The sequence below is a fragment of the Pygoscelis adeliae genome, unplaced genomic scaffold (assembly GCF_000699105.1).
Source record: "Pygoscelis adeliae isolate BGI_AS28 unplaced genomic scaffold, ASM69910v1 Scaffold22, whole genome shotgun sequence".
In the NCBI taxonomy this organism is placed as follows: domain Eukaryota; kingdom Metazoa; phylum Chordata; class Aves; order Sphenisciformes; family Spheniscidae; genus Pygoscelis; species Pygoscelis adeliae.
The window spans coordinates 462,493-475,249 of NW_008824350.1; the positions used below are offsets into that span (position 1 = coordinate 462,493).

Sequence of the window (12,757 nt, forward strand, 5' to 3'; positions counted from 1 at the left end):
GTTCAAGGCTCAATAAATAACTTGTCTCTTGTTCGGTGCTGTAAGTTGTACTTCAGTCTTTTTTTCTTTCTTTACTTTTTATAGTCAGCGAGGGTGTAGTCGTGCTGTTTTTGTTCTGAGCCGGTGCTGAGACCACAGTAATGATAACAATTAGGTAACGTCGAGGCAGTGTCGGTGGGGATGTTCTGAATGCTCAGCTCATGAGAGAGGGGGTGGAGGAACAAAATATTTGCCGATGGTTTGAGTTCTTCACTGGGAGCCTGGAAAAGTGGAAAAACAGGGAATGCCTTAAGCTGGATCTTAGCGGGAGGGAGGAGATGTTGGTGGAAAAGCAAGGAAAGGTAGATGAGAAGGGGATAACCTTTCTAAGCTGAATTTGTTTGCTTTTCCCCCATTTTATATTGTGTGAAGTCTTGATGTTGATGTTCTCATGCTATATTTAAAAATAACTCTATTATTTGCACTGGATAACTGTGGTGCAGCTTCAGTTCGTTTAATGAGGAATTCACCCATTCGTGTCTGGTAAAGCAGTGATACAAAATGGGAATTGCTCAACTTAATGAAGATCTCCTTGTATAACCTTGGCCACAACATCTGTATGTTTTAGGTGGAGGAGGCGTGTTTTTTACCCAAAGAAGAATACAGAGGCATTTTTTTGATAATTTTGCTTACAAAATCGCTTTTAAAAATTTTGCCTGCAAAATAGCTTTTAAAAATTTTAGTGATGCTGCTTCTTTAATGAACCCTTTACTGCATGCTGAATGAAGTACATCTGTGAGCATGGAGCCTTAGTTGATAATACAATGCAAATTTGTTTTCAGAGTAAAGGTGTCAGATTTCATTAGGTTCTAGATCTGTATGGATGAACCAAGATTGGGGTTTTCTTTAGAAAGCAGTCCTTTCATGATGGAATTTTGATTGAGGGGTTTTTTTGCTCGTTAACTATGGGAATTAAGCATTAGTTTCCTTTAATTTAGAGCATAAACCAGTTTTGAAAAGGGAAAACAGAGTATCTTCCCCCCCCCAGTTTTTGCCTGTTGTCACTGCAAGTACTAACTGGATAATAAGCATCTGTGTTTTCTCTGTTGGAGAGTTTGGTTGTTATTTATTGGGAAGGTATTGCTGGGCTAGCCTCTGTTTCCCTTCAGCTGGAGTGGTGGGAGATACAGGTGAAAGTACTAAGGTAGAAGTTTGTGGCACTTGTAGTTGCAGCGAGAGATCTGTAAGTTGTGTTTCACTGTCAAGGCTTTTATGCCTTAGGCCATCAGACGCCATACCAGTTATTAATCTGGAAATGGTGTGGGAACTTCAGATTTATTTTTTTCTTAGTTATAAAACCAGCTGTGTTCTAATTGGGTAAAGCTAAAAAGAAAAGTTTCATGATTGAATGTTCTATGTAAATACTATGTCGCCTCTTTATTGATAGGTAACTAGGAACAGAATTTTTTTTTCCCCGTTTTAACAATGTTTATTTATGGCCAGGTGATTAAAGGATGTGCACTCAGTTGCTCAACAGTGTATTAAGAAGATATTACTGATGCTAATAAAATGCTTAGTTTTAACATTGCTACTTGGGGTAGGCATACTTGGCTTTCAGTTGTGGTTTGTAGAACCTCTTAGATCATGAAGTCACAAGCAAAATGGGATGTCAACTCTGACTATTGTAGGACTGCAAAAAGTTGCTTGACTAAAAAGGCTAGCAGGTGTTAGAGGTAGGCACTGACACAGAACTGTGAAAGGGTGGAGCTGCAAATGAGTAAAAACTTAATATGGGGGCATGTAATTCATAATATCTTTTTTCTATAATAAAATGTATGATTGTCATTTCACTCATGCATAATTGGTTTTAGGTTTGAAGAGCTTTTTCCCTCTCTCATGTTTATCTGAAATGTTATTTTAAGGTTTGGAATTAACTTCTGGATAGCTCTTGTTTTAAAAACCATGTCCAAATGTGCACTCTTCCCCCCTGCCCCAGGTTTTGAATGAGATTTTTTTTTATCATGCTTATAAGCATTCTGCTGCTGCCTCAAGGGCATTTTGTTCTTATGTAGCTCTTTTTGTCCTCTCAGTTTTGTAAATGTGTCTCAAATATATCCTTTAAAATGTGTATTTCAGAATTATTAATTATGCTGCTATGAACACATTTTTTATTTCTAAGAAAGGAGAACAAAATTCTAAGAACATAAAATATTCCTACTAGTAATTTTGAATTTCAGTAAGGTCATGTTCTTCCAGTTAGGGAGGATAATTTTGGAAATACACTGGGAATATGAGAGGTAGGCTAGTAAGAGAAAGGGTTGAGGCCCAATTGAATTTCTTTTCTATTCCTTTATCTGTTTTGTCCTATAGCATGTCTATTGTAGAGAAAACTGTTCCTTTTTCTTCTCTATACCAGTAGTTTAATCCCTTCAGCAAGAGGGTTGCTGCAGGCTGTTGAGTTCTTACTGCTACTGGTTAGAAATCCTGGATACCCTACTGGGGTAAAGCAGCAGAGCTTCTGCCTTTATCAAAATTTCAGTCACATAAGTTGGTTTCCCTAATGCTGAAATTTTCAGAGGTTTAAATTTATTCTCATTGACCATATGTGTTGGCTAGTTGGCAAATAGTTTTGATCTGTTGTTTCCTTGGCTTTCTTAGCTTCAGGCAGATTCCTTCTATTCCTCAGCAGCTCCTTAATTTAAATATTTAAAAAGTCAATAAGGCATGATTTAATTATCTGTTAATATCTTTTTATATCTTTGCTTTGTTTACTTCATTATCCATCTTTTAGATTTTTATTTTATTCATTTATTCTGAAACCCATTTGTTTAACTTGTTAATAAGTTGTGACAGAAATACAGTAGTGCAGTTACATATTTACACTGATAAAAGAAATAAGTATATTCTAAAATCTGCTAGGTGAGGCTTTTATTGATTTGGCATGTAAAATTAATTGTATGTTAAGTATCTTTCTGTGAGCGAGGGGAAAAAATGTTATATTGTTCTGTGTTTTATGTTTCCAGGGAGATACGACTTCAGTGACTTGATTTCAACTATATCCCTCTAAATAGCAGCTTTTAAATAGTCTAAGCTTTATATTTCAGAGTTCAGTTTAACGTTGGAGTGAGGACTATCAAGCTGGATGTTTTTAAAGTGGGATTGTGTGGGTCTATGAGAGTTGAGATATTCTCTATTTAATGAAAGGCAATTGATGTTTTCTGGGAGTGGAACCTTACCAGCAATGGTTAACTGGAGGCACAGTTGTAAACCTACAGAATATGGCCATTGGTGAGGCTGAGTGACAATTTTGTGGTTTTGACTAAGTCTCATTTTTAATCCTTATGCAGCTGGCAGTGCAAGACTAACACAATCTGTAGCAGTTTTGGTGTTAGCTTTGATAGTAGTTTTGCACTCTGAACTTTGGGAAGCCTTTTAGGAGTTGCAGAGACACTAGAATTGCTTGGTTATTTAACTGTGTTTTTGGACATGAATCAGCAGATAAAATGGTTTTAGATGTCTGCGTTTGCATATGTGAAGCTAAATTATGTCATTGTCTCAGTCTCTTCAGTTTTGAATTCTGTGGCACCAGTTTGCTGGGTGGGTTGTTTGATTTAGATTCTGCCATGTCTCTTATGTTAAGTGTTAAGTGAGACTAAGCATTTACAAGTCTTTGTTTTCTTTATGGAAGCATGTTTTAAAGAGCACTTCATTTGAATGTGGCGACATAACACTTTTCATAATCTTGATAGCTGGTGAATTGTATGATTGCTAACTGAGTATTTGTCAGTGTTGTTTCAAAGGTCTGAGTCTGTAAGTGGATCCTCTCTTGCAAACCTGTGTTTGATTAGTAGGATCAAAATCAGTCGTGGCTCCATCTCTTCATACTACTAAAATCTCGTGTCGGATGCTGCAGTGCAATAGTAGTAGCTCTTGTTCCCTGCACAGCGGATGGATGTCTGTGGATGGATGTCTGTTTTGAAGAGAGAGATCAAGTTCCTGACAAATGCACGACTGTATAGAGCAACTTTTCTGAATATGGGTTATTTAACACCATAATACAGAAAGAAGAGTTGTTACTGGGAATAGTGGTTCGTGCTTAGGCCTGAGAGGCACTTTGAATTTTTTGTTGATGTTTTAATACTCTTTTGCCTTTGGTCTCGGGCTCTGTAGAAAGGGAAGAACGCTTTCTTCAGATGGATGTTATTAAAGATTAGTGAAGTGCTTTTTGAAGACCGAGTTTTATTTCATAAGTTGTCAAAATTTAAATAAGCTACTGGCATATAGTTGTTTTAAAGTTGGATTGTTCTTCATGTTTCCTTATGGTTTACCTTCAGTGCTCGAAAACCTTTTGGTGATGTTTATTTCAATTTTTGTGTTGTTTGTTTACCTCTTGAGGTAAGAATTTTTTTACCTCAAAATACTCATTTAGACCTTGGGGAGACTGGTTTTTACTGCAGCTGTGAGAGAAACATGCTGATGTTGAACTTGTACATTAACATGGACTTTTATCTTAGTGAAAGCATTTCAAGTTACCCCTGAAATATATCTTATTTTTCCTAATTGATGATGTTATCATGGATTAAAAACCTCAACTAGCCAAAATCAGCAGAAAACAAGCTCTTATTCCAGGCTGCTAGAAAGCACGGGTCAGAAGTTGAGCATAACTTAGAGAAAAGTTGCCTGTTGAGTCTGCTTGGGAGACTTAGTTATGTTTAATATACGTGGCTGGTATTATCTTGTGAATTTTCATGCTTTCTTTTCTGTGTGGGGAAAATGGCCAAGCATCTTCCTTTGCTCTGTAGCCTTCTTTGCTGCCTGTCTCTGTGCAGTGGATGGTGGGGTTCCGGGAAGGTGCCAGGGGCTGCTTTTGTAGCACAGCTCTACTCTCTGAATTTCTCGAGTCACAGTGCATTTTACAGCACCATCAGCTAAATCAATTGTCTTTTGACCTTTGAATTCAAATGACAGGCTTATTGTATGCTGATGTGATGTGAAATCGGATTAGTACAAAACTTTTTTTTTAATAGCAGCAGATAATATCTGTAAAACAACTGCTGTGGTAGCAGAACTTTCTGTATGCCAGTTGTTCACGTCAGCAGTGCTGATAGATATCTTGGGTTTTCTTGGTGGTGGTAATACAGACAGCTCTCTCTAAAGAATTAACAAACATTTTTAAAAACTTACATTTGTTGGTTTGACCAAAAGTTGCATAGCCCCAAGAACACTTTTACATTGTTCTTGGGACTTTTTGAAATGATTTAAACTGTATTTTTGTATTGCCTGGGTTTTTTTGGGGTCTTATAATAAGCTACTGGTCTTACTTCATGCTTGCTCAGAATCACACTGTCATATGAAGTATTCAGTGCAGATCCATGATGATCGGTGTTTTACAAGAGAGATTATAATTTTCTGATTCATAACTCTTTTTTTTCTCCTTTCTGGCTCAAAGAGTGCTTCTTTCCTTCATCTAGTTTCAATATTGCTATCTGTGTGTTTGGCTTCGTCACTTGGTCTTACACTAGCGAATAATTTGGCAGAGTAGAAGTGGATCTTTGGCTGAAGGTGGGGGTGGCGAGTCTCCCAGATTGACACTGTTAGTATTTCAGTAATTTTCCTTCAGACAGAATGTAGTCTGGTCTCCTAAATTGGACCCCAACACTGATGTGGTTTGTCGGTTTGGACCGTTATGACCGTTAAGGGTTGGGCCACATTTGGTGGACTTCTGGGGAGGGATGGAGAAATCCAGTTTATGCACACCAAAACGACTATAAAAATTAAATCATTATGAGGGTGGTTAAGCATTGAACGGACCACCCCAGAGTGACTGGTGAATCTCCATCCTTGGAGACTTTTAAAGCTTGACAGGACAAAGCCATGAGCAACTTGATGATGTGGAAGTCAGCCCTGCTCAGAGCAGGAGGTTGGACTCCTGGGTTAAAGCACTCTGTGCTCTGCAGGCTGCTAGCCGGTGATAGCTGGAGCGCCTTCTGAAAGGGCACTACTGTTTGAAATGCTGATGGAGGTACACTTTAAACAACTTTTAAAAATCAAGACCATCCTTGTAGTGAATTTTTTTTTTTTTACACTAATGTGAAACAGTTTTACTTTGGTATCCAGCCCATTTCATGTCTTTTGCTTGGGTAGCAGCGCTACTGCTGGTGTCAGTTTATCACAGCTTCCTAGTGCTGGCTCTCGGGTTGCAAACCTGCAACAGGAAACCCTATTTCCTTTATCTGTGGGCATGGAGGAAAGGAGGGGTATTTATTTATTTATTTTCCAGCAAGAGGCCAATGTAAGAGGAAACGTACACATCTTGAACATTTGTATTTTGGCAGGGCCAGAGCACAAATTTGCTCTTGCTGAAGAAATGGTGGCAAAAATCAGACTTTTTTTTTTTTTTCACATTTCTGAAGTGCAACATGACTTTGTCTACGTGTTTAAAAAAAAAAAAACAGTGGGTGATGAAACTCAAACTGCAGGCTTAAACGTGTTACTGTTACACAAAAGTCGTTACAGTTCTTATCTCTGAACTATTTAAAGATCTCTTCTTTTTGTTTTTGTGGCCAAGGCTTCTCTCCATTTTCTGAATTACCAATCTGATTTTTTTAAAAAAATGTTTTAAAAACAAATGTTTGATACTATTTTGGGAATATTGTTGCGTGTGTCAAATAGAAAACAATACTAGACGCCCATCAAATAAATCTTAGAGGGCCTTCCCTGTTTCTGCTGGATGCAGTTGAGATTTCTACCACTGTATTTTTTTTTTTTTTGTCGAATTGGAAGGGCTGAAATTAGATTTTATGGTTTCAGTCTATGCAGAAGGACTGCATAATTGTGCAGAGGTTATGGTTTAACGTTCTCATGCTTTGAAAATAAACATATCTTTATGAATGACATGATACTGGCACTGATTTTTTTACTTTGCAAATGTATTTAACAGCTTGTTGCATGAATCGTAATAAAATAGTTCAATAGACTGCACTGTATTGATTATACAGCAGCCGGAATAAAGAGTGAAACCTGATGCTTTCCCCCAGCTTTTGCTAAAGCAAACATTTAGAAGTGCGAAAAGGAAGGAGATACTTATGTAAAAGCTATTTACATAGTTTGTACTTTCCTTGGACGTGTTTTTCTTTCTCTTCTTTTGCCCTTCTTTTGCAGTCTTTGAAGAAGGCAGTGGTGACAGAAAGTCAGTTTGTTTTAATCTTCCCCTCCGTTGACTTCTGCAGCATCTTGCAGGGTAGTCATCGACTCATACTTGACATAACTCTAGAAATGCCCATGATATCCCAAATCTAGTATTGTTTATTGCATTGCCATACAGAGAGACTGTAGGAGAATCTTTGCTAGGATGCCTTTGTTAAGATAAACAAAAGAAAAATGCTAATATAATCTTACAACATGCTATTCAATGGAAACTGAAAAGGCCTTTTTTGGATTTTGAGTTTTGTGGGTTTTTAAGGCATGTCTGTGCAGTGAAATGAATGGCCGTTGGTACTCTGGAGTGCTGCCTGACACAGGCACTTCCACTTTGCAGTTCGAACTGTGGGAGAAGCTCTGTAGAATAATTTGAGAGCCATAAGTTAATTCTTGCCTTATTATACAATTGGCTCCCTGTCTAGGCAAAGGCAGATCTGCAGAGCTACATAGTTTGTTTTTTTTTATCCTGTAGTAAAATTGTCAGGTCTCTATTTTCATCCTGTACTATTGTACTTCTATTTTCAGCCAGAAAATTTTTAAGGCTTATTAATATGCTAGATAATGTTTGAGAACAGAAAGGTTATTCTGTCTCCAAACAGCAGCATTAGAATTGGGTGTGAACATGCAACAGTGTGCTGTATATTCCAGATTTAATCACTTGTATATGTAGTGTTGATGCAGTAAAGACTTTCAGATTTGTTGGTAATTTAAAGCGCATCTCCAGTAAAACAAAGGTATGATAATAAGCAGTAATTAAATATTGCAAAGGATGTTCATCACTGTTATTTTAACAGAAGTTAAGTCATTATCTGCTGATTGCTGGCATCATTAAATCTCAATTTTTTTAGTATGTCAGTCAGTGCTTACATACCTGAGCAGCTGAACTGAGGGTTTCCCTTCTTGCATTGTTGAAGTATCTTTTTGTTCATGGGTCTTAAGTGTAATGACTTGCCTCAAATTGCCAACAACTTTATGCCTGGCAAGGGTAAGAGTGCAAATGTTGTGAATGTGCTTTTTAACTAAGAGATATAATGCATCTCTTCTGAAAATTGGGGTGAGGGCAACAGTCGATTTAATTCATAACAACTTAGCAGTTGTGCAGAGCTAGCCACATGAAAAATAATCATATGCAAGGTAAACATCGCCTCTTGTAAAGTACAAAATGCCCAGAGATAGAAAATGTCTGAAGTGCTGGGGGAGGGGGGAGACACTTGCTGTTCCTTATTTTTTGTAAATCTACACTTTGCTTACAAACAAAAAAACCAAAGCAATTTATAGTAGTTGCCAAATATTCCCGAGTATGATGCAGTCTAACTTTAGGTGACAGGCTTCTTCAGGTTCTTGAGGGAGGGGATTAAGTGACTTGGGGCTAAATAAGGCAGGCCTCACAAACTGATACAAGGAGAGAAATTAAGGAGCAGTTGAAGGAATTTGTAGATAAAATCCTCATTTCATCTTTCAGTTATGTGTAATAGAAAGAGGTAATTAGAATTAACAAGGGTCAAACTTGAAGAAATAATTGATGAAATGCAGAGCCAGTGGACAGATTTAAAATAAAGTAGCACTTTGATCACTTATTTGTTTGGAACAGATTGGAAGGTAGTGTTGTGAACGTTAGGGAAGCTGGAGAGGGTAATAACAATAAGAATTGTTACATCATTGACTGTTTAGACAGAAGAAGTTGGGTTCAGTTGAGGAGGAATTGTAAATGATTGTAGTGTTTGCCTTACAGTTGTCAGGTTTTCTAATGTGGAGGACTAAAAGATTTTTGGCAGAACAGTGGGCTTCCATTTGACATGGTTTTAAAGCATCCAGAATAAGCACGACTGATACTTGCTTTTTGGTAGATAACAGTACTGAAAAAGCAATTTTTTAAATTGTGTTTAAATATTGTAGCTGAAACTGTACGAACAAGTGAATCATATCTTCTGTTTCTCCCTCTCACTCCCTCTTTTTCCTGAGCGTTATAATTTAGAAAAGAAGTGTCCAAAGATGTGTGTGATTTTCTAGCTTTAAAAGTGAGAGAAGAATTGAAGATCTATTTGAAGGGAGGTGGGAGAATAATCAGCACAACTCTATATAGATGAAGCTAAATGCTTAAAATTGTGACTAGTTTCTTAAATTTGAATCCTGCTTTCCTCCAGAATGACTAGCTTTTCTTCCAGGTATTGTCAAAAAACATGGCTAGAATTAAATCTTACTTGAAACTTAGCTACAAATTAAACTTTATTGCTTGCAACAGATAAGTAATTGAGGGATAGCATAGACAGTGTACCTGATTGTGTGGTCTTTCATATTCACTTTTTTACATGGGGAAAGAAAAGGGCTTGTGGAACAGTGCTGCTCTATTTCAGTAACATTTTACAAGTGGCAGTAAAAACTCTTGGCTCTGCGACAGTATGTGGGTGTTATGTGCTTGCAGGTAAAGTCGTTTAATGTTAGTGTTTAATAGTACTTTTGAAAATGAAGTAATTGTATGCATAGTGTAATGCAAAATACCCTTAAATAGTGGTTGGTTTCTGCATTACACTATTGTTGCTGATAAAGGAGGTACAAAAACCTTTCCATGTTACAGGTTCAAAGCAATTTTGCCAGGTAGAAAAATCATCTTTCTAAAGGTGGTGGTTTTTTTCTTTTTGAAACTTGTGTTAGTGCTGAGTGTCTGTTCTGTTTGCACTGAGTTTCTGACTTAAAAATGTTAATAGCAGTAGCTATCTTGTTTGCTGTAACCCTTCTTTGTTATCACCTTAGTACTTAGCTGAGATGCCAAAAGCTCTTGAAATGTATGGAAACTTCAGCTAGGTTAGTCACTTGAATACTGGCACCCTGGGTCACAAGGCAACGTGTTATGTTATCCCTGTGCTCAAAATTTGGAATCGAAGACTTAGGATACTATTGAAATGCCACTGCTGTTCAGTTTATAACCATGTTAATTAGTGCTGAACGTTGTTAAGGTGAACATATGCAATATTAATAAAACTACTTGTGAAATTGAGCTGTTGTCATTATCTCATTGAATAGTTGTACTGAAAAGTTGCTTGACTCTGCTGCAGAAGAAAGATAATTGAGAAGGCCTAACAATGTGCCCCTTGAGCTGTAGCTGTCCCTTGGCAACAGATCATCTGGTCTCAGTCACCTCTTCTCTCTGAGCCCCTAGAGGGTCAGAGACCTGGCTGCAGAGGGAGGGACTGTTTTAATAGCAGTATACACCTTTGAGACTACTCTCTTCTCGGGGCCTTTCCTTGTCTTGTGAACAAAAACCAATTGTCCCAATCTCATGATACCTGTGAGGAGCAGGCTGTTACTTCTGGTAAAGTTAATATGATCTGATTGGCTCCTTTTCTGCATCTGAAAGGCTGCTGGGAAAGAAGGGGTATGTGTGGGGAAAGTTCTGTGAATTGTTTCTATTGGTGGCAGAAGAGTTACTTTTGGGATGGAGTTTGATTTCCTTACACCCCCCCAGCTTAGTTTTAGACAATACTACCTAACTTGATTTAAAAAAAAAAAGAAAAAAAAAAAGGGAAGTGAATCAAACATGATAATTACAATGTTGACAATAGGTAAGTATTTTATACTTGTGCCTGTGCTTTCATGGACTGGAAAGGGCCAGAGCCCTAATCTGACATCTTTGGCAAAATATGGACTCATCTACATAGCTGATGTGGTACAGCATAGTTGCATGATAATTGTGCTGCTCTGCATTGAGTGCACTTGACTTCACTCATTTATGGGTACTAATGAGATTGTATTTTGTTGTGACATTACTGTAATATCAGTGCCTTGCATTCATTCATTAGTTTACCGTATTGACTTTGTGAAATAAGGAAACGCAGATGCCCTTGAGCAAGTCATTTTAACACACACATGAGAAATCTGTAATAGTGTTCAGAGCACTTCAGCCCAGAAGCTGTCTTGGGCTTTATATTTCATCTTACTGTGGACGAATATATTTGTAACTGGCTGTAAAGCTGCGCTGGAGGCTCTTGAGCCAGCTCTGAGAAATCTAGTGGCTACATCCTCACTTGTCTGCAGGCCGTTTTCTGCTCCGAAGAGTGGCTCTGCACGGCTCAAACCCCTACTGTTTACTGGGAACAGTTCCTAGCCCTGTGGGATCTCCTGTACATCAATATCTGTTGGTAAACTTGAGTAAAACCGTGCTGGAGAGTGTGATAACAGTTTACTGGCATGGACAGTAATGGATTAGTGCTCAAACCTGTACCCTGGCCTTATTTTAATTATTATTACAGCTTTAACTCACAGAGCCTACATGGCACAATGCAACACCCTGCTGCGTTTGTAGCTTGCATCCGGATAGCATTTAACAGCAGTAGCATAGCATTGCATATGAGCTAACTAGCCTTCCTCTTCAGTGGGGCTTACCAAGCTCAGGGACAGCGTTGTGCTAATGTGGCTGTTGTGTTTCTGGTTCTGGTGTTTAGTACAGTGGTTTTAGCTCAAAAGGTCAGAAGATCAATGGTGCCAGCATAATAGCTGGCATGCTGCAAATTAAAGTAATACTGGAATAGATCACTTCGGATTTTAATTGCCTGCTAGATATCCCTATCTTAGTGAAGTTTTACGCATCTTGACCTGTAGCAACAGAGAATGAGACGGTCTATAAAATTGCAAAAAGAATGAAACAGACTGCACACAAAACAAGTAAATGAAATGTGTGGAAATTGTCAAATCTAAGGCCATTAGGTTTGTAGATAAAATACATTTTAAAGTATTCCCTTAAATCTGGGTTAATACCTGGTGTGGGCTCTCAAGTCGTGTTCAGGAAGAATTGTGTTCAAAAGTTACACGTGAAGTACTGCCTGGCTGTACTTCAGAGAATGTTTCTGCTGCACTGTGCCCTGTGAGAGTCGGCCAATGTGCCTCATGTCGTCACTCTTGCAGTCTTTCCGTTTTTGTCTAGTTCTAGCAAATGCGTGGATAGCGTTCTTTAGCTTAGAGCTAGCTCAAGTATCTATGCTGCATGGCAGTCACTGCTTGAGATTGAACAGTCGCTGTATCCTAGATTTCTGATAACAGGTTTGAGGCAAGGTTGCCCTCAAAGTTTTTGGTTTACTATGGAAACCAGCTTGTGTGGTTATGCTCTGTGTGTGCCTGCCTGTTTGCTTTCCTCCTCTCTAACGCTTCCTTCTCCCCAACCTCCTAAATATCTTGAATTCAGTGGTTGTTATTCTAGCCCCTTATGCACACCTAGTGTCCAACAGACTTTGTAAAAACAGACTGCTGGGTGGGTGAGATTGAGTCCCAGCGGTGGCAAGAGCTGCAGCATGCACAAGGATGTTGTTAGTCACCAGAGAAGCCGATTAACACAATTGCATGGGAGAAACTTCAGCTGGAGTGTATGTATTCTTAGATATCAAATCTGGTCAACTATGAGAGAGAGGTTTGAAGGTACTAGGCTTTGTTAGTTCATGTAACTACTTGTTCTGTATAGATTTCTGTCAAGTCTTCCTTCCAAAAGAAGTGCAGAAGACAAAATATAATGGGAGCCTGTAGTGATACCTGTATTTATATTGCTTAACAGCAGAAACTATTAAGTGTCCTATGAGCTTTCTTTTTAATC

The 12,757-nt window shown here is 38.2% G+C and overlaps 1 protein-coding gene across 1 annotated transcript in view; it reads left to right on the forward strand.

Moving 5' to 3' along the window:
* The first annotated feature begins 8 nt into the window (after positions 1-8).
* The window catches only part of SIPA1L1 (signal-induced proliferation-associated 1 like 1), a 225,618-nt gene continuing 212,869 nt past the window's right edge, over positions 9-12,757 (forward strand). Inside the window, exon 1 of the mRNA XM_009319181.1 lies at positions 9-40. The gene's annotated coding sequence lies outside the window, so the exon portion shown is untranslated. The remainder of the gene's footprint in view (positions 41-12,757) is intronic.